The sequence below is a fragment of the Silene latifolia genome, chromosome 11 (genome assembly GCF_048544455.1).
Source record: "Silene latifolia isolate original U9 population chromosome 11, ASM4854445v1, whole genome shotgun sequence".
Lineage (NCBI taxonomy): Eukaryota > Viridiplantae > Streptophyta > Magnoliopsida > Caryophyllales > Caryophyllaceae > Silene > Silene latifolia.
In genome coordinates this window covers 105,125,782-105,149,696 of record NC_133536.1, presented here as the reverse complement: position 1 = coordinate 105,149,696, position 23,915 = coordinate 105,125,782, and positions in this window count along the sequence as shown.

Below are 23,915 nucleotides of genomic sequence, written 5' to 3'. Positions count from 1 at the left end.
ACTCCACTTAGCAAACCCATGGTGCGGTATGGTTCGCACCAACTTCTTGAATCGGACCCATGCCTCGTGGAAATTTTCATCCGGCCCTTGTTTAAAACCCGTGATTTGGGCTCTAATAGCGATCGTCCTTGAAGCTGAGAAGTACTTCTTGTAGAACGCCAATGCCAATGTATTCCAATCGGTGATATCCTGAGCGGCTCGGTCCGGATCTCTATACCATTCCCTTGCGATCGCGAAGGAGAAGATGAACATTGTCTCCTTGATCTGGTCCTGGGTCACGCCATTTGGTGGGGGAATGGAGCAGCAGATAGTCTATGAAGGTCTCCATGTGCTTAGCCGCATCTTCGTTTGCGCTCCCCAAACCGATTTCTCTCAACCATAGTGATGTAGGCGGGCTTTGGTTCGAATTTTCCGCATCTCCCGTGGTTCGAACCCCTTGTATAAATTGTCGGCTGTCGGCTCGGAAAAACTAGCTATACTCGCTTCCTCGGCCATGACTGGAATTTCCGGAGAAGTAACTGTCTCGGTGAAGAAGTGGAAACGGGTGAAGATCAGGGTCTTCTTGAACGATTCGTTCTCGTGATAGCTTGACAGTACTCGGCTCTTCCTCTCGTCGGTAATACTCTTCGTGTTCGCCTCAACTCGCGCAAGGATCTCTCAAGCTCGGGTTCAACGGTACTAATTCCCCACCCCGTGACTGCGCATAAGATGAAACTACAACAAGAATATAAGAAAAGTTTAAGGAACAAAAGTCCCTTAAACCGAGAAAGACCGAAAATAAAAACAACTAAAATTAGGACTATTGCCTCCCGAAAACGGCGCCAAAATTTGATACCCGTCGTTGTGAGTACCAAAGATAAAATTTATAATCTCCTATTAAGACTAACCTAGGCTAGTGGTAACAGGTCGATCCGCAAGGAGGCGCTTGTAAACTTTAGTTGATTAATGTTGATCCGAGGTAACTATTATGGGGGTTGATTTGAATTGGTCTAAAACTAATAACAGTAAAAATAAAATAAACTAAAAGTATGATTTAAACAGACAAAAGAAAGGCACTAGGATGATCGGGTCATTATAGCTTCGGCGGCAGCAAACTAAGTCGGTCTGAATTAAACACAGGTAAGGCGGGAAATAAGAGGTCCTCTCGGTCCACTCCTAACAAATAGCATCTCACGATCTCGCTATAGGTCCCTAATGTCACTAATACTAACTTTCGTCCTGAAAAGTGACTAATGGTCTAAACTATACCTATCTTTCGATCTTAGCACAGTTTAGTCGAATTAATTGAGGGTCAAATAACTTTCCCTATCTTTCGATCTAATGGGTCAGTCACAAAATAGGTATCTAACTGGTCGCATGCATTCGATTTGTTAAATACAAGATTAAAGACAATTAAAACGAGGGATAACCTTACAAGGTCAGTCGATCGACCAACAAGGTCGATCGATCGATCGACACGCTGGTTCAGCCGTGTCTAATCTAGTGCCGCCTATGCCATAAATCGCCTACATCCTAGCACTAAAGATTTAGCTACTCATGCTAAAGATGAAGACAACAATGAAACTAATAACAACTACTGAATTCATGCTTTAAAATAAATAACAACGATGATAAAACGATAATTGGCTTTGGGGCACTTAACTATCAAACCTATACTAACAATAAAAGCAAAACAATAAACTCAATACTAGGGCAGAAGAAATACCGAGATTCAAGAGGAAAGATTAAGAACAATGGCAGAATTTTCAATGCTAAAGTTGATAACCCAAAACCCTAACTCGGAAAATAAGCTAAATTATTGTGATGTGAAACTTAATGTATTCTCCGATATATTATTCGATATCAAAACTAGATGCTGGTGTTACGTTATATAGCAATCAACGCAACAACCTCTTTCTAAAACCTAAACTTCACGGGCTTTCTAAATCTCGTCTGGAATCGAAATCTGGTCGATCGACTAAAGATGATGGTCGATCGACTGCTCCTCAGCAATAGTAGCTTCTGGAAACCGAGCCTTGGTCGATCGACTGACTAGGTTGGTCGGTCGACTGGCTAAGCTGCTACTTGACTTCTTTTAACTCGTGGACTTGTCTTTCGGGCCTTAAATTGCGTACCAAGCTCGTTCTCTAAGCAATTCCTTTACGTCATTTGCAATGCAGATTACTCGGGGGCGGATTTGGCTTGATTTCCCGTCGAATTCTTCACATTTCTGCAATAAAGTACAAAAACACGAAAGTAGAGGAAAATAGGGAAATATAGGCATATATTGCACATTTGAGCTCTGAAATGCGCGTAGAAAAGAGTGTGAAACATCTTATTTTAGACACGCATCACTTCGTATTCTACTGCGTTATTTGTCACCTCGAAGTCGAGTTTGACAGATAGTGGTGTATGCTCACCTTCAGGAGAAATGAGCAACACTCCTATTCCAAATCCCCTTAGATTCGATGTTGCATTAAAATAAAGGTCCCAAGAGTCTACATTGGTTTGGAGTATATCCTCATCTGGAAATGACCATGTGTCTACTGCTTGGGTGTCGTTGATGGGATTATCTACGAAGAACTCGGTGACGGCGCGCCCTTTTATAACCTTCAGAGGTACGTATTTTAGGTCGAACTCTGAGAGCATTAAGGTCCATCTTGCCAAGCGTCCGTTGAGAACAGGTTTTTCGAAGAGGTATTTGACAGGATCCATTTTGGAGTACACCTTGACGGAGTAGCTAAGCATGTAATGGCGTAGCTTCTTTGTTGCCCACACAAGAGCGAGGCATATCTTTTCGAGTGGTGTGTATTTGCATTCATATTACAAGAACTTCTTACTAAGGTAGTAGATAGCTCTCTTTTCTTTTCCGATGGTTTGTGCTAGCATAGCCCCCATGGCTGTTTCGGTCACTGTGAGATATAAACCAAGAGGTTGATCTCGTTGAGGAGGCATGAGCACTGGTGGTTTGGCTAGTATCTCCTTGATTTTGTCAAACGCCTTTTGACAGTCATCATCCCATATGGTGTGATCTGTTTTCTTTAGCTTTTTGAAGATGGGTTCACAGATCATGGTAAGTTTCGATATGAATCGACTTATATATTGAACCTTGCCTAAAAATCCCCCAACCTCCTTCTCTGTTTGAGGTTGTGGCATTTCGATTAGAGCTTTGATTTTGGAAGGGTCGATTTATATTCCTCGTTGACTGACGACATATCCCAGAAGCTTGTTGACGTTACCCCAAATGCGCATTTCTGAGGATTTAGCCTCATGTTGTACTTTCGTAGTCTTAGGTAGAATTTGCGAAAGTTATCAATGTGCCCCTCTCTATCATTGGACTTGAAAATCATATCGTCTACGTACACCTCTACTTCTTTATGCGTCATGTCATGTAAGAGCGTGGTTGCAGTGCGTTGATACGTAGCTCCAGCATTGATTAATCCGAACGACATAACAGTGTAGCAATAGGTGCCCCATTGAGTAACAAAGGCGGTCTTATGCGTGTACTCTATGGCCATCTTGATCTGATTATATCCCGCGTACCCATCCATGAAGGACAACAACGCGTGATCTGCCGTATTGTCCACCAATATGTCGATACGTGGTAGAGGAAAGTCGTCCTTGGGACTCGCTTTATTCAAGTCTCTAAAATCAACACAAACACGGATTCTCCCATCCTTTTTGGGTACGGGTACTATGTTGGCTACCCTGTCTGAATACTCGGAAACTTTGATGAACCCGGCTTTGAATTGTTTATCGACTTCTTCTTTGATCTTAAGAGCCCATTCTGTCCTCATTCGACGAAGCTTCTGTTTTACAGGTTTGAAACCTGGTTTGATTGGAATTCTGTGTTCTGCAATGTCCCTGTCGATCCCTGTCATGTCTTTGTAGGACCAAGCAAAAACGTCTTCGAACTCATGCAGGAGGTCTATGAAACTAGCCCTTTCGGTTGGGCTCAAGGTTGTCCCTATCCTAAGTTCTTGGGGTTCTAGTTCGGTTCCTACGTTGATGGGTTCAGTGTTCTCTATAACTGGTGCCCCTTCCACCTCTTGTAATATTTCTTTGGCTATGTAGGGAGGTAGTTTGATGGAGTCTGGGTCAGGGTCATCCTCATTATCATCGTAAATAGAATTGCATTCAGAATAACACAAAGAGTAAGCAGAATCTAATTTATTCATGTTAAATTTTGAAAAGAGTTGAAAAAAAGAAGCCATCTGTTCAGTAGTCAGTGGCGGTAAAGGGATAGCTGTTGGGACATTTCCCAAACTACTGTTACTACTCGATACTATGCTAGGAGAAACAAGGGGATTGGGAGTCACGACAGGAGGAGACTCTCTAGGGACTTCTCTAGACTCCGACTCTGATTCCGACTCCGACTCCGACTCTAACTCGAATTCGTGGTCTTCTGGTTCTCCTTTGAACATCTCTCCTTCTCCAGTGGTGAGCTTGAAGAGTCTTCATTGGTCGTTTGTCCATTTGATCGATTTTCTCCATCTTTTTTGCTGATTTGAACTGGTTTCAGTGATTAATGCGGAAGGGTTGAAATGGTCGTCTTGAAGTATCATGGTAATGATCTCGTCCTGTGCAACTCTAACAAATCGATCTTCTCCAAACAGAAGGCTAACTGCCTGTTCGTCTAAGCAAGGTGCTTGACGAGTCTTGACGGTAGGAACCGTTTCTGAAGGAATGAAGTAGCAATCGTGAAAGATCTCGATTCCAGCTAGTTGCCTTCCCTTGTAGTGCCAAGGTTTGGGGAACCCATGAAAGTATTCTTGACTCCTTTCTCTAACGAAGTATCCATTCAGGGTAGGGAGGTAGGGTCGCATTTGGATTCCCACGTTCTTACGGTTTTGGAACTGTGTGAGCATCTCTAGAGCTTCATCTTTCGTAGGTTTGTATCCCAATCCTAATGGTATTCTTTGAGAGTTTCCTTCCTTGTAAGGTGCAAAGGTATTTCTTCGGACAGGATTCAATGGCATTCCCGGGAAGTATCCCTGAGACTTGAGTATGTGGTTGACCACTAGATTGGAATATGGATTGAAGTACAAGGGTGCCAGTTCACTTTCTACAAGGTTTATGCTATGGAAGCCCCCAAGCTCGTATACTGGATCTGTAACCACTTAGTTGCTTGACATCTTTTCTATTACTGCCTTAATAGGTGATGAAGTGATCGTCACTACTTTGCCATCTAGTGGAATCTTGATTTTCTGGTGGAGGGTGGATGTTACCGCTTTGGAAGCGTGAATCCAAGGCCTTCCCAGAAGTATGTTGAATGATGCTTCGATATCCACTATTTGAAAGTTAATCTTTCGCTCAATCGGCCCTGTGGCTATGGTGAGGTTGACTAGTCCTACTACCTTACGTCGTGTACCGTCGTATGCGCGAACACCTTGGTTAGTAGGGGTCCAATCCGACTCTTTCATGCCCAACTTATATGCTGTTTTTAATGGTATGACGTTGACCGCAGAGCCATCATCTACCAAAGTCATTGGCACATTATTCTTTAAACAAAGGACCGTAATGTATAGAGCCAGGTTGTGACTAGCGCCGAAAGGTGGCAAATCCTCATCCGAGAAAGTAACTGGGTTACTTAGCTTAGTTGAATCTTGAAAGACCAAGTTGACTACGTCATCAGATGTAGCGTTGTGTGCCACGTTTAATTTAGCCAAGGCTTGCAGCAAAGCTTGGCGATGAGGGAATAAGCTTGCAACTAGTTGCCAGACTGAAAGATCAGCCTTTGCCTTTTGTAATTGCTTTAGCAAGTGGTCAGTAGACGTATCTTCGCCATCATTTGGGGTGACGACGTTGGTGTTAGTAACTGAACCATTAGCTATGGGACCATTCTGAGCGACATTTTGATACGGACATCCTGAACGAGTACGGTGGTCTATATCTTGGTTTTCACCATTCTTGACTATGTCCTCACTAATCTTGACTAGGTAGTGCTCAGTGAGGTATTCGTCTTCATCATCATTGGCCCATATGCCGTTGATAGTAGCAAGCTCACTCAACCTGATGATTTCAGCTTCTAAGTGGGTTATTTGATCAATTAGGTTATCAACCACAATTATCACTTCTTGCATTGTAGAATTTCTGGAAAGATTTAGTGGCGTACTTTCTTTAGGTGTAGTGCTTGGATTGCGGAGTGCTTAGGTGTAGTTCTTAGGTTCTCCTTTGAACATCTCTCCTTCCCCAGCGGAGTCGCCAAACTGTGGACACGGGGGGCCCACGGGGCGCTTGGGAAAACAAGCGTTTGCATTTGTGGAGTCGCCACCAATTTATTGTGGAAAATTGGAAACCGTTCGAATGCTTCGTGTCATGTCAAGACACAAAGTAATGACATAGACACTAAGAACTCGTTACCCTTAGCATTCTATGTCTAGAATGACTCTCGTGGATTCCAATGAACACGGATGTTCACAGAGATCTGGAGTAAGGGGTGAGGGTACGTATTAGGAAGCTCTTTTAATCGAACAACTAATCCCGCCCGCCTCGATAGCGGCCTCTACTAATGATTAGCGAAAATCATCTATACTTGATATGTTGTCGATTATATGCATGCAATGCAATAGCCATCGTTTTAATCCTAGCATGTGAGAATTAACTAAGTCGGTAAACACGTAATTTCGCACTTATTAATGTCGAATTGGGGCTTAAAATTAATTACATGTGAAGAACAAGCAAATAATACAATAATAAAGAGTATAATAAATAAAATACGATAATTAAAATTACAACAATTACAATGATTTGATGATTTACGTCGAAAATACGTTTAAAACGGATAATTTGAGAACAGAAAAAGAAAATAATTAAGGTTAGAAAACGGACAGATTAGTGATGATATTACAATTAATATTTAAATAATACGTAAAACTAATAAACTAGGTCAAAGCAGAAACGGAAGTTCAGGGACAGAAATCTCCCCGGAACAGGCGCAGCAGAGCTGCGGCCCTTGGAAGAGGTGCAGTGGTCACTGCGTCTGTTCCTGAAGTGAGTTCTGGCTGTGAAGCCGGAACTGCATATCGTTAATGTTCATTGGTGAATTTAATGATCGATTATTGACATTCGACTCAAGTAGAAGTGATTTAACAGGTTATTTACATGTAAATTGGTCATAAAAGCAATAAAGAACGAACTTAAATTAATTAGAACGAATTATAGACTAATTATGGGTGAATTAAAGGTTAATAAGAGATTAATTACCACTAATTTAGGTCAAATTACTAAGACCGAAACGAATGTAAGACGCGATACTGATGAAAATATACAAAGGTCGAATCCCAGAGATTTGATATGAATGAATCGAATCTCCAAAATTCGGGTTTGATTTTAATGACGAAAACCCGCAAATATTGATTACAAGGGATTTAAGTCGGGATTTAAAGATGATAATTGTACATGTTATGATTATAATTATTATATACGAATAAAAAAGAAGAAAATAAGAAAGAAAAACGAAAGACGACGAATTAACAGGAAGGCGAGGAAGAAGAAGAAAAGCAGGAACTGCGGCAGCCTCAGGAAGAGGCGCAGCAGATGCTGCGACTCTTCGAAGAGGCGCAACAGTTTTTGCGTTTCTTCTCGATGTCTGTCTTCTGTTAATCCGTAAAAATAGGTTTGATAAAAGGGTTTTATAAATCGGTTTTAAACATGCTTTCGACGTAAACCTTACAATAATTTATTCAATAATAAAATACAATAATAAAACATGGGATTTACACCCTCAGACTTACATGTTTGACGAAACGAGATTAACTAAGTTAACGATTAGTGATTGCTCGACTCGAATGTATGATGAAAGTGCCCTCGTAAGAGGAATTAAATTAAATTGATTAAGTTGATTGAGTGGAGTTGGTCAAATTGGTCGGTCATGCAAAACGAGGCTGGTACTCAGAAGGATCCGAGCTTACGTGGTCGAAAGTTCAAGCACGTAGACACCAATAAGCAAAGAGCACGGTCTTAGAATGCAAAGGGAGAAGAGAAGGGCGGACACTCGCATGAGAAATATGAGGAACAAAGGTCCCTATTTATACTAATTGATAGGACAAGAGTTGGTCGTCACACATCCAATCAAACACATTTATAATACTCAACATACAACTAGTTAGCGGTAAGTCGAGGTCGATCCATGGGACGGTGTGCTTTGGGTTCTAAGTCTATCTATCTCAATTTATGCTAGTGTCACAATTGATGGGGTTTGTAGTTGTGTCTAGACTAATGCAAACAATAAGGTAAAACAAGTAATGAAAGGAAGGATGTAAACAATTGATTAAAAGTGCTAGGATATCATGGGGTCATAGGGGATTCATGGTTTTGATCATACAAACATGTTTACAAAGTTGCAAGCAATTAATGTTGTGGAGGAACCGAGTTGGTTTATGTCTTACGGTTCATAAGAAGAGTTGGGTCCCGGAGCCGAATCGATTAGATTGTACAACACCTACAAGTCGACTTACTTTCCTCCAATTCAACTTCTATGCATGGTCTAGCAAGACTCGAGTTGGTTTATATCTTACAAGTCAAGTTGAGTAGATAAGAGATGGTTGTAAATGCAAGGATTCATAAGCTTGGCATTTCATCAAACAAAACATGTGCATAAAGTTGACATCACAACAAGCAAGCAATTTGATTATAAAAACATATTAGATTAAGCATGAATCAATCCCATGTCGGTTTCCCCTAATTACCCATTAATCCTAGCTAAAGAAACTACTCACTCATTATCATGGGAAACATGCCATTAATGGTGTCAATCATCACAACAAGTATAAACATGATAATAGAATGAAGAAATGAACAATAAAGATTAAAGAGTAAAGGAATTATACCAACTTAAGATGATCCAAATAATAAGGCAAGAATAATAGAAGAAACTTGATTGATTGATGGAAGGTTGTCAATCTCCCAATAATAACCCAATAATCTTCAATTACCCAATAATAAACTTGAATAATAAACTTGAACAATAATTAAGAAGAGATTAATGTGTAATTTGTGGAAAGATTAAAGAGTAATCTTTTCTAATCTACACCTAATCTAATCTAAAGAAGGATTTTTTTCTAGCTAAAAAGATGTGTCAAAGGATTATTACAAATGGGGTATTTATAGTGGAAATTAGGTGGATGCATTAGGGTTAACTAAGGGCTAAACTAGTAATTGCACTTTTTAAATGGAGTAGGGAGGAGCCGGTATCTTTTGAAGGAAGGGCTTCTTTCTTTGTAGCTTGGAGAAGAGGAAATCGCGCTGGGCTGGAATCCGAGCGTCTTTGGGAGAATCTGGGCGGATTGGTGAAGAGGAAAACGGGCGGATTGGGGAGAAGACGCACGGATTCCGTGCATTGTGGACGGCCGGATTTCAGAGAATCCGCTCGGGTTGGACTTCAGTTTTCGTTTTCTCTTCTATTCTTCCCTTTTCTTTACTTCCATTTTATTCTTGTAGACTTGGTCTTCAGTTCTTGCTTCTTCCTCATACTAATCCATCAAATGTCGTCAAATAGCTTCCGAGTATGCACGAAAGACGGGAATTTCCGCCCTATTCTCTTCTTTCCTACAAAACATATAGAATGCGATAGAAAAGCAAATAGGAAGGTTTTGACGAATAAAATGGCCAAAGAATGCTATAATAGTATGCAAAATAGGCTCAATTAGGGGACTAAATGTGCGCAAATAATGTTCACATCAAATATCCCCAAACCGAACCTTTACTCGTCCCGAGTAAAGAGGTGACAAAAACTAGACCTTTATTTAAACTAACCTAATAATATAGCCGATATGAGACAATTAGCGGGTCTCACTCCGCCCCTTCAACTCACAACAAGCCAACCATGAGGTAGGATGCCTTCTTGCAAGGCAAGGTGGGTCTTGCCAAAATGGCGACACATCCAAACATTAAGCACACAAAATCACATAATGGATGCATCTACAAAAGAATAGCCACTTCCTCATCAAGTGGCGGAGGCACTAAGGAGGAACAAATTTAAGAGCATGTAATCCTTCACAAATACTAGTTCAACGAATTACTAAGGCTAAGAGGATGGCACTAAATCACCTCCAAATGGTGTTAAACTAGATTACTTTCGTCCTCAATTTCCAAATGCTTTTGTCAAGAGCGATCGGATGGTGGTGGAATGGTGATCCCTATGATGCTAGTAGCATATGACATGACAAGTCTCGAATTCTCTACAAAAGTAAAGGTCATGGATCGTCCCAAGCTCGACAAAGTGGCTTGACAAAAAGGCTTTTTGGGAATGAAATGCTCAAATCTTTATACAAAACGGGTGGATATGACTAGTATTCAAAATTGTCCTCATTTCAACTTTCACATTTCAAAAATTTAAGATGGGGTTTGTCCCTTCCGGGCTAGTGTCCTTTGCTTTCGCCAGTCGCTTATTAGGCAACCGGTTAACCTCTAGACAATAGCTTTTCGGGGTGATAGTCACTCTGTCTCTGGGCGGCCGAATTCACAACTGTGTGGGGGCCCAATTCAATGGATCCCGCACCAAAGCACATCGAAGTGGTACGCCTCCATCAAAACAAATTAAATTTCTCAACATTCAACAATTCATAACATTTGAGGTTTCCTTGGTATTAAATTACTTCCACATGACAAAATTCCTTGAAATGAGCACTTCAAACTTATTGATAGAAAATATTTTTGGGTTGCCTTACCACAAGGTCAATCAAGGTCACCTAGACAAGTTAACCAAGTCCACATCGCATCACGGGGTTGGATAGGTGACTCACATGCAAACCCTTGACTAGGCTTCGGGTCATGGGTGTAACACTACGGATTTTATAGGCTGGTACTCGACCGAGTATAGCCTACTCGGTCGAGTAAAATGTGTTGGGTATTCTGTTTGGCTACTGCCCAGGAATACTCGGCCGAGTATGGGTAATACTCGACCGAGTAGAGGATACTCGGCCGAGTATACTCTATACTCGACCGAGTATCCGGTCTGACGGGTAATATTTTCCGCGGTTGATTAAGAAAGGATTAGAGTTATATTGAGACGCATTTTACAGTTTCTAAAACATTTTACAAAACCTAAACTACACAATGTAACTCTAATCCTCTCCAAATCTCCCTCTCATTTGCGTGGATTGTTCGTGAGTCTAACGAATCTTGCCTTGCGTCAATTATGTCGGTAAGTCTCTAATTTCATGAGTCTCATTAAGTTGTCTTTTAGGGTTTTGCCCTAATTATTATTTTGGGTTAATTTGGGGGTTTAGGGTTTGGTCATTATATGTGTGTTGATTGTTGATTATAATTGTTGTAGGTGATGATGTGGTAATTGCTATGCATATTGTATGATTGATTAGAGCATATCGGATTGCGAAAAAGGTAGGGTTTCCCTACTCGATTCTTCGTTAATTGATTTAAGACTGTGCTTGTGCTGTAATTGTTGTTATTCGCTGATCATCGGAGTATGGGTGTTGTGATGACGGTGTTGGTGTGGTTGTGTTGTGACGGTTGTGATGTTGTGACAGCTGTGATGCTGTGTGTGTATGATTGTGGTGGAGTCACTTGCGGGAGTGGCTTCACACCCTAGTTCGCCCTCCGTGGAACCCGTCACGGGAGGGGATGTGCACATTAAGGGACAGGGATTGTTAGTCGCTCGTTGATGAGCTGGACTAGGTAGGGATGGGCTGCGGTCACCCATCAAGGCGGCGAGGATTACCTGTTGCGATGGGTAATCTGACAGGCTACACACTTCGGTGTGTAGTCGGTTCTTGTGTGAGATCGATGATCAGCGGGTGGTAATGTTTGTTGTCTTATATTGATTGAGTAGTACGACCCCGTGTTGTTGTTTTGTAAAACTGCGGTGATCCATTCGGGATGGTGAGCGGATTGTGACAGTGATACATTTATTGAGCTTGGGCGATCATGGGAGAGTCACCACGCTGGATTAGATGACACCATCACGAGCCTTAGTTATTGTTTTGGTAGTTGTTGCCTTTTGGATAATTCGTTTATTAGATTTTGGAGACTATGTAACTTTTATAACTACCGTACATTAATAAATGTGTTTGGACTGTTGCTTTTGATATATACTAACCTCGGGCAACCGAGATGGTAACAACCTTTCATGCTGGGGTAGTCCTGGTAAGGTACCTTGGTATGAGGGGGTGTTACAAAGTGGTATCAGAGCCGACGATTCCGGCACCTAAAACAAATGAACCCAATGAACTTAGGGAGTCCAAATAAAATGAACCCGGGGAGAGTTGTTTGGAGCTGCCGCAAAGACTTGGGAGACGTCCCGAAGTCGCATTAAGGCCCTTACGATCTCAAGCCGGTCACATGGGGGAAACTGTTGTATGTTTGAGTCATGTGAGTTTGATATCTATAGTTTGAATCTTGTGCATGGTTGGATGAAATGATGAAAGAAGTGGAATGTGATAGTTGTTGAAAGATGCATCGAGGATTGTTGATGTTAAACTTTGAGCATGAATATGTTGGCATGTTAAGTGTTGGAACATGGTAAAATATGAAAGGTGAAGTGTGAAATTGTATCTGGTTGATATTGAGCATGAAGAATGTGATCATGTTACCTGTTTAATACAATGTTGAACATGAAGTATGGTAGTGGTACATGTGCATGTGAACATGATGATTTTAATGCTTGATTGTTGGTAGAAGCATGTGATTAAGGTCATGCGTCTATATATGTGAATGTCGTGTTTAATTTTAATGTGAGTATGATAAAAGTGCCTCTATGTACTGGTTTCTTGAAGTATTGAATTGCTATTGTTGCCTTATGTATGTCCAAGTTGTTTTGGCTTAGGAAACTTGATTTGTAGAAAGAACGATTACGGAAGGGTTGTTTTAAAACTGTCATAAGTCTAGTTCTAGAAATGATATTGCTGTGATTCCAAGTTGAGGTGATAGCTTGTCTTCTTACGATTCTAACGATAGGTCACACGCCCAAAACGACCTAGTAACGAGGGAGATATGACTGTTTTACGAAAACTGGTCGGTGCTGAGAACTGCGCCGATACTCGACCGAGTAGTCCCTACTCGGCCGAGTATCTTTTATACTCGACCGAGTATTCCATATTCGGCCGAGTAATCTCTCTGTGATAATACTGTTTAGCGTCTGGAGTCGTGAACTCGGTCGAGTAGTCTCATACTCGACCGAGTAAGGTCTACTCGACCGAGTATTCCCAATACTCGACCGAGTAATCCTTCTGCGACAATTGAGTTTGCTTCTGGAGTCGAAAAGTCGACCGAGTAATATAGTTACTCGACCTAGTATGTTATGTACTCGACCGAGTACCTCATTGGATGGCCACTTTGAGTCGGTGGCTATGTTCTTACTTTTGTTTTGAGCCGGTGGCTATGTTTTTACATTGTTTTGAGTCGTAGAGTATATACACATGTATGTTTTGAGTCTTAACGCATTCTTTTATATGTGAGACGATCTGGATACGTAAGTTACCAAATACTATGATAGGGAGAATGCCGGGTTATGAGGGACATGTGTTGGATAAGGAAGACATGTGAGAGATAGTGGAAACAGAAAAAGGAAGAATGTGAGCTAATTGAGGCAAAGAGCATGTTTTGTGAGATATGATGAGTGATATAGTCGTGTGTTGAGTAGTATAAAAGTAAGTGTATATGGACAAGGGTGATGTAAGTGTAAAGAAGCATGAGAATGAAAGATTGAGATAAGGGACACGAATAGTGGCATATTTGGATGTGTAAGGATTTATGGAGGAAGACAGCTAGGATAGAGTTGCTTAAGGATATATGTAATGGAAGGTTGTTGTAAGAAGATAGGAAATAGAGGTATATAGTGAACTTAAAGGAAGTTATGTCGCGATGTGGATTTGTAGATAGTGGCTAAGTTTGGGAAGTTGGAATATCAAAGGGGTGAGCCTAGTGTGTAATTCTTTGGACAAACGGTATGAAGTGAATTTTGGTTTCTAGAGATGCGAAAGGGAGATACGACTAATTGAAGAGTAACTGTTAGTGTGCGGACTTGATGGTGACAAGGGTGAGTGTGAAGCAAGATGAGAGATGATAAATGATAAGAAGAATGATAAGATATTGAGATGAATTAATGGAATTAGAGTTGTGGAGCTATGGAAAATAAACAAATGACTAAAGAGTTAGGTAGAAAGAGAAAGGAGATGACTTATTAATTGGCATTATTGAGTAAAAGGAGGGAAAGAGGGATGGAAGTAAGTTGAGAGAACGTTGACCGGAGTTAAGGAGCATGAAGGTAGGAAATTATGAAATGTACGATATCCCCACTAGAGGGTGTGAGTTAATGGTTATATAGGAGAGCAGGACGACGTGTTAGCCGTGAGTTTCGAGGTATTAAGGGAATAAGGAGCTTGTAGAGTGTTTGCACGATCTGAGATTTTGGTGGAGAGTTAGGTAACGATATGATAAAGGATAGAATTGGGAATAATGTTGAGGTAAATCTTGTTGATGGATTGGATGTTCGTTATTTGGGATGATAACCAAAGAGAGAAAACGGATTGTGATATTAAGAAGTGATAGTAAGAGAGTGGTCACATGAAGGATGTTGGTGCCATAGTATTGTCACTAGTGGTTGAGGATGATGTTACTTTAGGGAAAGTAGTTGTTCTAATGAGGTTGATTTTGTAGAGACCAGATAGATATATATGGTTGTGAGAGAGTATAAGATGTGGTTATATGAGGCGGTTGTTAGTAGTTGAGTATTAACGGTATGGTTACATTTGGCAGGGGGTGATGATTATGCGAATGGGAGAATATGTTATGAGGGGTGTACGAGTTAAGCTCGGGTGAGAGGTAACTTTTAACAGGTGGTAACTTACGTGATCAGGATTGACTAGTTAGATGTGATTATGGGTCTATGATGTGTATAAATGTTTGTGTGAGGTTCTGACCTCACGAGAAGCGGTAGGGTGTGATAGTCATAAAGTTGTTATATGAATGTTTGTGATATATGTTGGGTACGACAATCTATTGGAATAAGGTTCAAAAGGTAATAATTTGATTGATCTGGCATGGATAGTTAAAATCGTATGTGTATTGATGATACATGTTTATTCCGTGAAAAGGTATGGATGATAGGCATGAGATTCTTATATGTTTATTCCGCATAAAATGTTGTGTTATGGTCGAGTAAAGCAGTTTTGAGTAAGTTTTCTTGTCCGGGAGAGTTATACTTGAGTCGGTGTTTGTGGGAATTATATGTGGGCGTGATGTTTATCGATGTGGTTGTTGTGTCTCGGGTGGAGATCCGGGCACGGTACTTCGTGTTGTGATGCGGGCATTTTGCGGCTGCGGTGCGGTGTTGGTGGCGGTGTTGCGATGCCGTCACCGGTTGTGGTGGAGTATACGGGGTGGTTACGATTTGAGTTTCGAAAGTCTGATGCACGATTATGCACAGATTGTTGTTTTGTTCTTTTGTTTTTCTTGTGAGTTTTAGTTAGACATGTAGACTTGTTGTTTGTTTGTTGATGTTTCTTACCGTTTCATTTGGGAATGAGGGTAGAGTATGATATGAAAGAGAGTTGTATATGTTTCGTTGTTGTCATGGTATAGTGATATTTTGTTGATGGGACACGGTTGGGATATGTTGTTACAGTAATTTTGATCTTGTCCTAGATGAGGCTTTGGTAGACATGTTAATGGCAAGTGATTTGTAGAACATGTGTGGTAATGATCTGATATATGCAGGTGGTTCATAATCCTTTGTTGAGACAGTGAGTGTAGGGTGTTGGGTAATTAGTGTCGTGTTAAGTTATGTATGAGTCTTGCGGTAATGAAAGAAAGGAACTTGAGGATCGAGTGTGAGTGTACGTAACAAGTGTGGATCGTGAGTTATGCTTTTGGCGATAAGAGTTTTATATAGTTTATATAGAGAGATATGTCATGTCGCGGTAATGTGGAAGAGTTAGAGTGTTTGTTATGATCAGGATTGTGTGGTTTTGGTTAGATGGAGTGCAGAATGAGTTGAGGTATGAGAACTGTTTAAGTAAGAGAGCCTTGGATATAGGTATAGTAAGTGTTTAGATTATAGGCGGGTATCTTTCACATGTGGTGGTGATGAAGATAATGAGAGGTATAGCTAAGGATCTAGTATTAGTGAGTTACGAGGACGTAACATGTGTCTTAAGAGGAGTAGGATGCGGCAAAGAGCGGTTGAGGGTTGTGCATGTTGTAATATTATTGGACGTAGAGTGTTGGTGTAGCATAAGGAATGGATGGGTACATATAGTGGTTGATAGTGTTAAAAGGCCATGGCTGTGCTTCTAGCAGTTCGATGTTTAGGAGTGTGGGAATTTTTTTTTTCGATAGTGTTGATAAAAGTGGATGATGATATTTATGAGTTCGAGATTTTTGGCAGCTGGATGATGATGTTGATGAGTGTGAGTAAACTTCGAGGACGAAGTTCCTTTTAAAGGTGGTAGAATGTAACATTCCGTTTCGATGGTTGATCTTGTTTGTGGATTGTCTTGGTATTGAGTTGCTAGTGAATGTTATGGAAGTGAGACAAGGTTAGCAACGTTATATTGTGGTTATTTGATAATATTATGGAGTCAATATCGAGAGGATATGTTATCTAGTAAGCGTGGTTAGTGGAGCTGGTGTTAGGTGTTCATGTTTTATAGGTTGGGTTGGAACTTCGGGGACGAAGTTCTTTTTAAGGGGGGAAGATTGTAACACAACGGATTTTATAGGCTGGTACTCGACCGAGTATAGCCTAATCGGTCGAGTAAAATGTGTTGGGTATTCTGTTTGGCTACTGCCCAGGAATACTCGGCCGAGTATGGGTAATACTCGACCGAGTAGAGGATACTCGGCCGAGTATACTCTATACTCGACCGAGTATCCGGTCTGACGGGTAATATTTTCCGCGGTTGATTAAGAAAGGATTAGAGTTATATTGAGACGCATTTTACAGTTTCTAAAACATTTTACAAAACCTAAACTACACAACGTAACTCTAATCCTCTCCAAATCTCCCTCTCATTTGCGTGGATTGTTCGTGAGTCTAACGAATCTTGCCTTGCGTCAATTATGTCGGTAAGTCTCTAATTTCATGAGTCTCATTAAGTTGTCTTTTAGGGTTTTGCCCTAATTATTGTTTTGGGTTAATTTGGGGGTTTAGGGTTTGGTCATTATATGTGTGTTGATTGTTGATTATAATTGTTGTAGGTGATGATGTGGTAATTGCTATGCATATTGTATGATTGATTAGAGCATATCGGATTGCGAAAAAGGTAGGGTTTCCCTACTCGATTCTTGTTAATTGATTTAAGACTGTGCTTGTGTTGTAATTGTTGTTATCTGCTGATCATCGGAGTATGGGTGTTGTGATGACGGTGTTGGTGTGGTTGTGTTGTGACGGTTGTGATGTTGTGACAGCTGTGATGCTGTGTGTGTATGATTGTGGTGGAGTCACTTGCGGGAGTGGCTTCACACCCTAGTTCGCCCTCCGTGGAACCCGTCACGGGAGGGGATGTGCACATTAAGGGACAGGGATTGTTAGTCGCTCGTTGATGAGCTGGACTAGGTGGGGATGGGCTGCGGTCACCCACTGGCGGCGAGGATTACCTGTTGCGATGGGTAATCTGGCAGGGCTACACACTTCGGTGTGTAGTCGGTTCTTCGTGTGAGATCGATGATCAGCTGGTGGTAATGTTTGTTGTCTTATATTGATTGAGTAGTACTGACCCCGTGTTGTTGTTTTGTAAAACCTGCGGTGATCCATTCGGGGATGGTGAGCAGATTGTGACAGGTGATACATTTATTGAGCTTGGGCAGTCATGGGAGAGTCACCACGCTGGATTAGATGACACCATCACGAGCCTTAGTTATTGTTTTGGTAGTTGTTGCCTTTTGGATAATTCGTTTATTAGATTTTGGAGACTATGTAACTTTTATAACTACCGTACATTAATAAATGTGTTTGGACTGTTGCTTTTGATATATACTAACCTCGGGCAACCGAGATGGTAACAACCTTTCATGCTGGGGTAGTCCTGGTAAGGTACCTTGGTATGAGGGGGTGTTACAATGGGTCAAAAGATACAAGTATGACACTATCTAGGGTGTTTTACAACCATTCTAGTAGGCAAAGTCTTAAGTTGAACAAGTATTTGTAATGGCTTAGTTGCTCTTGTTAAAGTTCCTAATTAGGCAATTTTTAAAACTTTTCTAACATGCAACTACTTGCTATGATGCAACTAATATAAACATCCTAATGCAAGTGATTCTATCAACTAATATGACATGTAAACTAAATGCAAGTCCTATGTTCACATTGTTATACCGCATCAATCAAAATAAAGCCACATAGTCATTAACATAAAGAGGAAAAAGGAGATTGGAAAGATCATACCATGCGGTCTTCATGATCCTTATGTCTCGGATGTGGCGTAGTCGATCAATGTGAACAAAGATAGAACAAACACAATATATACAACAATATATACACGACTACACTACAAAGGAAATGAACTTGTTTTTGGTTTTTCAATTTTTCAAATTTTTATGGTTTTTATTTTTATGAATTTAAGAGACATATTTTTGTATTTTGCAAAATTTTTTCAATTTTTATGTATTTTTGGAATATAAATTCCCATCCCCCACTTTATTTTGGACATTGTCCTCAATGTACATGTAGGAGTCGGGATAAAAAGGATATACATGTTTTTGGATTTTTGGATTTTTTTGAAATAAAGTACAAATGCAATGATATGATAAGTATGAATGCATGCTCTAACTAAATGCGATTCTATATGATATATATAACAAATGAATGCAATCTAAACTATATTATATGATGCATGATTTCTAGTAAACTATGGTCACCTATGATCAAACCTCCCCAAACCGATTTAAACACTATTTCTAGTGTAGAAATGAATAGGTTTGGCCATTATTAACTATGCATGAATTCTAATCTATATGCAACTATCTACATGAATCGTGTGAGGTATAAACAATGCAATTATACTACATGAACTAACTAATGTAAATACAATATGAAAAATAATACAAATGCATGCGAAAACTACACTAAATGCAATGTATATACAAAAGAGAGAGAGAAAGATGGGTATCATACAAATGGGGGTGGTGAGGTAGGCCTCTTTTACTCATCATCTTCATCTTGATCATAGCCATAATGATGACAGCTCCCGGCTTGATCATACCCGCTTGCTTGACCCCAATACCCTCCTTGGTCAAATTCTCCTCCTTGCCCCGAGTACCCTCCACCTTGGCTAGAGTGCCCTCCGTCGCCGCGTCCCCAAGATTGGTCCCCTTGATTTGGGAACAAGAGCTCCGGTTGTGCCCAAGAGGGCAAAGGACCATTAGGGTCAACATACCCTTGTTGAGCCATGTTATAGTATTGGGGGTAGAGGGCCAAGTAGTTGTCTTCCGTCCCTTCATGTACCCCAAGGTCCACTCTATTCATGAGTGCCATCAAATCATTAATGCCCGGGGTATTGGGGATTGCCGGCCTAAATTCGGTATACGGAGTAGGGTATGGTGGGATAGGTACATAGGAAGGTGGACGAATAGGTCTTCCCGGTGCTCCACGAGGTATTTGGCGGTGCGGCTCTTCCCTTGGAGGGGGATTGTCAAGAATTTGGATATCAAGGAGGTAGCTTAGTGGAGGAGAGTATGGGCTCAATCTTGAGTCAATGCCCGGTATCTTCCAACCTTCAAGGATCATTGAAGTGCATCCTTTGGTGTGCCACTCTACACTCCCATCTCGAATGTAGTTACACCATCGGTGACTGTGGAAGATGGTGTGCTCATCAATCAAAGTCCTCCCCTGAAGAGGAATATAGGTTCCTCGGGCATTGAACCCGAGACAAAGGTGGTGGGCCAAAATAGTAATTAAACCTCCCATCACGAAGGTCTTGAGTTGGGTGGTCCCTTGAGCAAAATCATGGAACCCAGTAAGTATCTCAAGTGGCGTATTGAAGTTATAACGCCTCACCGCTCGAACATTCAAATAGGACTCAAGAAAAGTTAAGTCGATGAGAGTACACCTATCTTGTTCGTACCTCCCATTGATGGTACCGGCCACAAAGCGCTCGGTGAATCGAATCACCGGATGTTGGATGGCGAAGGTGTATCAATGCTTAGGGTGGATAAAATTCCTCCCGGAGATAGCCTTCCAAAGAAGGTCCACACCAAAATTATCGGGCTTTTCGGTATAGTTGGTGGGTACTTCAAGACCGAAAACATAGGCGAATTCCTCAAGCGAAAGACAATGGTCTAGGTTGCATAACCTAAACTCCATGCCCACATTGGTGTGGGTATTAGTCACAATGCGAAGACTACTCAAGAATTCAAGGGTGAGACTAAGGTAAGTCTCTTCATGGGCATGGAAAAGTTTCCCAATGCCAAGGCCATTAAAGAACATCTCGGTAGGGTACCTTATCTTAAGGATTTCCAACAGCCTAGTATCTACAAATTGAGTGGGTTCGTACTTCTTACCTAATAGCTTGACAAAGTTTGTGTGATGGTCATCGGATTCAAAGAGCACCTCTTGAAAGTGGTCGAGTTGTTCAATTCCTCCCCTCATTAAGGGTTGGGAGTTCCTTGGTAGCACTATCTCTCGCGGCGTTGAAGAGGTTGATCCCTTGCGCTTCTTCCCGAATGATTCAACCAATTTCTTAGCCTTTCCCTTGGTGTTCATCAATGGTGCCATTTTGGTGTGGGTGATGGGAGTGTTTTTTAGGATGGGGGGGGGGGGGTGATTTTTGAGGATTGAGATGGGTGTTTTAGGGTTTGATAAGGTGAGGAAATGAGGGAGAAAGGGGGGTGATTATATAGAAGAAAGAGGGAATTCGAACGGATAAGGTTGGGTCAATTCCGTTTTATCCGAAAGAACAGGGCAATCCGAGCGGATTTCCATCGGGACGGGCGGATTGTGAGAGAAGAAGACGGGCGTCTTTGCTCGAATCCGCATGGATTCTAACACAGCAATTTTCCTTGGTTGAGAGGTGGGAAAAGTCGGGCGTCTTGCGTCTGGGACGTGCGTCTTGTTCTGAATCCGCCCATATTCTGGTGCAGCACTGATGAGAGTGTCGTCGTGGCTCTCAATCAAACACATTTATAATACTCAACAAACAACTAGTTAGTGGTAAGTCGAGGTCGATCCATGGGACGGTGTGCTTTGGGTTCTAAGTCTATCTATCTCAATTTATGCTAGTCTCACAATTTGATTTGGGTTTGTAGTTGTGTCTAAACTAATGCAAGCAATAAAGTAGAACAAGCAATAAAAGGAAGGATGTAAACAAATGATTAAAAGTGCTAGGATATCATGGGGTCATAGGGAATTCATGGTTTTGATCATACAAACATGTTTACAAGGTTGCAAGCAATTAATGTTGTGGAGAAACCGAGTTGGGTTATATCTTACGGTTCTTAGGAAGAGTTGGGTCCCGGAGCCGAATCGATTAGATTGTACAACACCTACAAGTCGACTTACTTTCCTCCTAATCAACTTCTATGCATGGTCTAACAAGACTCGAGTTGGTTTATATCTTACAAGTCAAGTTGAATAGATAAGAGATGGTAAAAATGCAAGGATTCATAGGCTTAGCATTTCATCAAACATAACATGTGCATAAAGTTGACATCACAACAAGCAAGCAATTTAATCATGTGAACATATTAGATTAAGCATGAATCAATCCCATGTTTGTTTCCCCCAATTACCCACTAATCCTAGCTAAGTAACTACTCACTCATTATCATGGGAAACATGTCATTAATGGTGTCAATCATCACAACAAGTATAAACATGATAATAGAATGAAGAAATGAACAATAAAGATTAAAGAGTAAAGGAATTATACCAAACTTGAGGTGATCCAAATAATAAAGCAAGAATAATAGAAGAAACTTGATTGATTGATGGAAGGTTGTCAATCTCCCAATAATAACCCAATAATCTTCAATTACCCAATAATAAACTTGAATAGTAAACTTGAACAATAATTAAGGAGAGATTAATGTGTAATTTGTGGAAAGATTAAAGAGTAATCTATTCTAATCTACTCCTAATCTAATCTAAAGAAGGATTTTCTACTCTAAAACAACATAAAGAGCCCCCTTGATTAATTACAAAGATGGGGTATTTATAGTGGAAATTAGGGAGGATGCATTAGGGTTAACTAAGGGCTAAACTAGTAATTACACTTTTTAAGTTGAGCAAGGAGACTCCGGGATTGTCCGAGAGAAGGGCGTCTTTCTTTGAGCTTGAAGAACACGAAAATCTCTGGAAAGGAATCCGAGCGGATTAGGGTCGGGACGGCCGGATTTGGGCTGAAGAATCCGAGCGGATCCTTGGGCAAGACGCTCGGATTGGTGAGGGGGAATCCGAGCGGATCCTTGGGCAAGACGCTCGGATTGGTGAGGGGGAATCCGAGCGGATTGTAGGGAATCCGGGCGGATTCTCTTACAGTGAATTTTCTTGTTTTTCCTAGCCAGAAGACGGGCGGATTGTGGACAATCCGAGCGGATTGTAGGAGACGAGCGGATTCTGTCTCGGGACGCGCGGATTCCCGAACAGCTTCTTTGTTTGAGCTCGGATTGTAAAACGGACGTTATTTTCTCATCCGGACTCCTATTGGAGTGATTCAAAAGCCTAGATCACTTGATTTTTCGATGCCGTTCCATCTAGCATACTTTCAGAGCCAAAGGAGCAACCCTTGGTTCAGTTTCCGAGCAATTTCTTCATAAATGGCTTCCTTCTCGTCATCCTTGCTTTTAACCCTTATGAGTCTTCTATAAACTCTTTATTCCCACATACTTGGACATCATTCTTGCCTCCTCTTCATACTAGTCCATCTAATATCATCAATAAGCTTCCAAATATGCACGAAAGACGGGAATTTCCGCCTTATTCTCTCCTTTTCTACAAAACATATGAAATGCGATAGAAAAGCAAATAGGAAGGTTTTGACGGATAAAATGGCCAAAGAATGTTATAATAGTATGCAAAATAGGCTCAATTAGGGGACTAAATGTGCGCTAATTATGGTCACATCAAATATCCCCAAACCGAACCTTTACTCGTCCCGAGTAAAGAGGTGACTAAAACTAGACCTTTATTTAAACTATCCTACTAACATAGCCGATATGAGACAATTAGCGGGTCTCACTCCGCCCCTTCAACTCACAACAAGACAACCATGAGGTAGGATGCCTTCTTGCAAGGCAAGGTGGGTCTTGCCAAAATGGCGACACATCCAAGCATTAAGCACACAAAATCAAGTAATGGATGCATCTACAAAAGGAATAGCCACTTTCCTCATCTAAGTGGCGGAAATTATCTACAAGGGAAGCAATTCAAGGGTACACAATCCTTCATAGATGCAATTTGTTCAAACTACTAAGCCTAGAAGGATACCAATAAATCACCTCCAAAAGGTGTCAAGCTAGGGTACCTTTGTCCTCAATCGTTAAATGCTTTTGTCAAGAATAGACTCCCTATGGTGTTAGAAACACTAGAGGATCGCGGAATTCCCCCTCTTGTCTAGACAAGAAGAAGGGTCGTCCCCTCTCTACCATGCACAAAAATGGATACGATGGATAAAGGGATCGATAGTATTTGAGTTTCACTTTGGGAGTTTGCTTTTGTTTTTGTTTTCCCCCCAAATTTCTTTGGCATTTGACTTTTTGAGAACACTTTCTTTGCCATTCTTTTTGATTTTTGGCATTTCAATACTTGACAACTTTTTGCATTTCTTTTTGAACATTTTCAAAGTCACCCCAATTAGTAACGAGGGTGCCTTGTATTTGAAGCTTTAGGAGTTCTATTTTTGCTCCTCTTTTCATTTGATGCATTTTTGCAAACTTTCTTTCACTTTTCATTTTATTGAACTCAAATTGATTTCTTTTTGTGCCCATTCCCTTTGATGACAAAAATGTGGTAGAACATGGATGAATGATAGATGGATGCATGG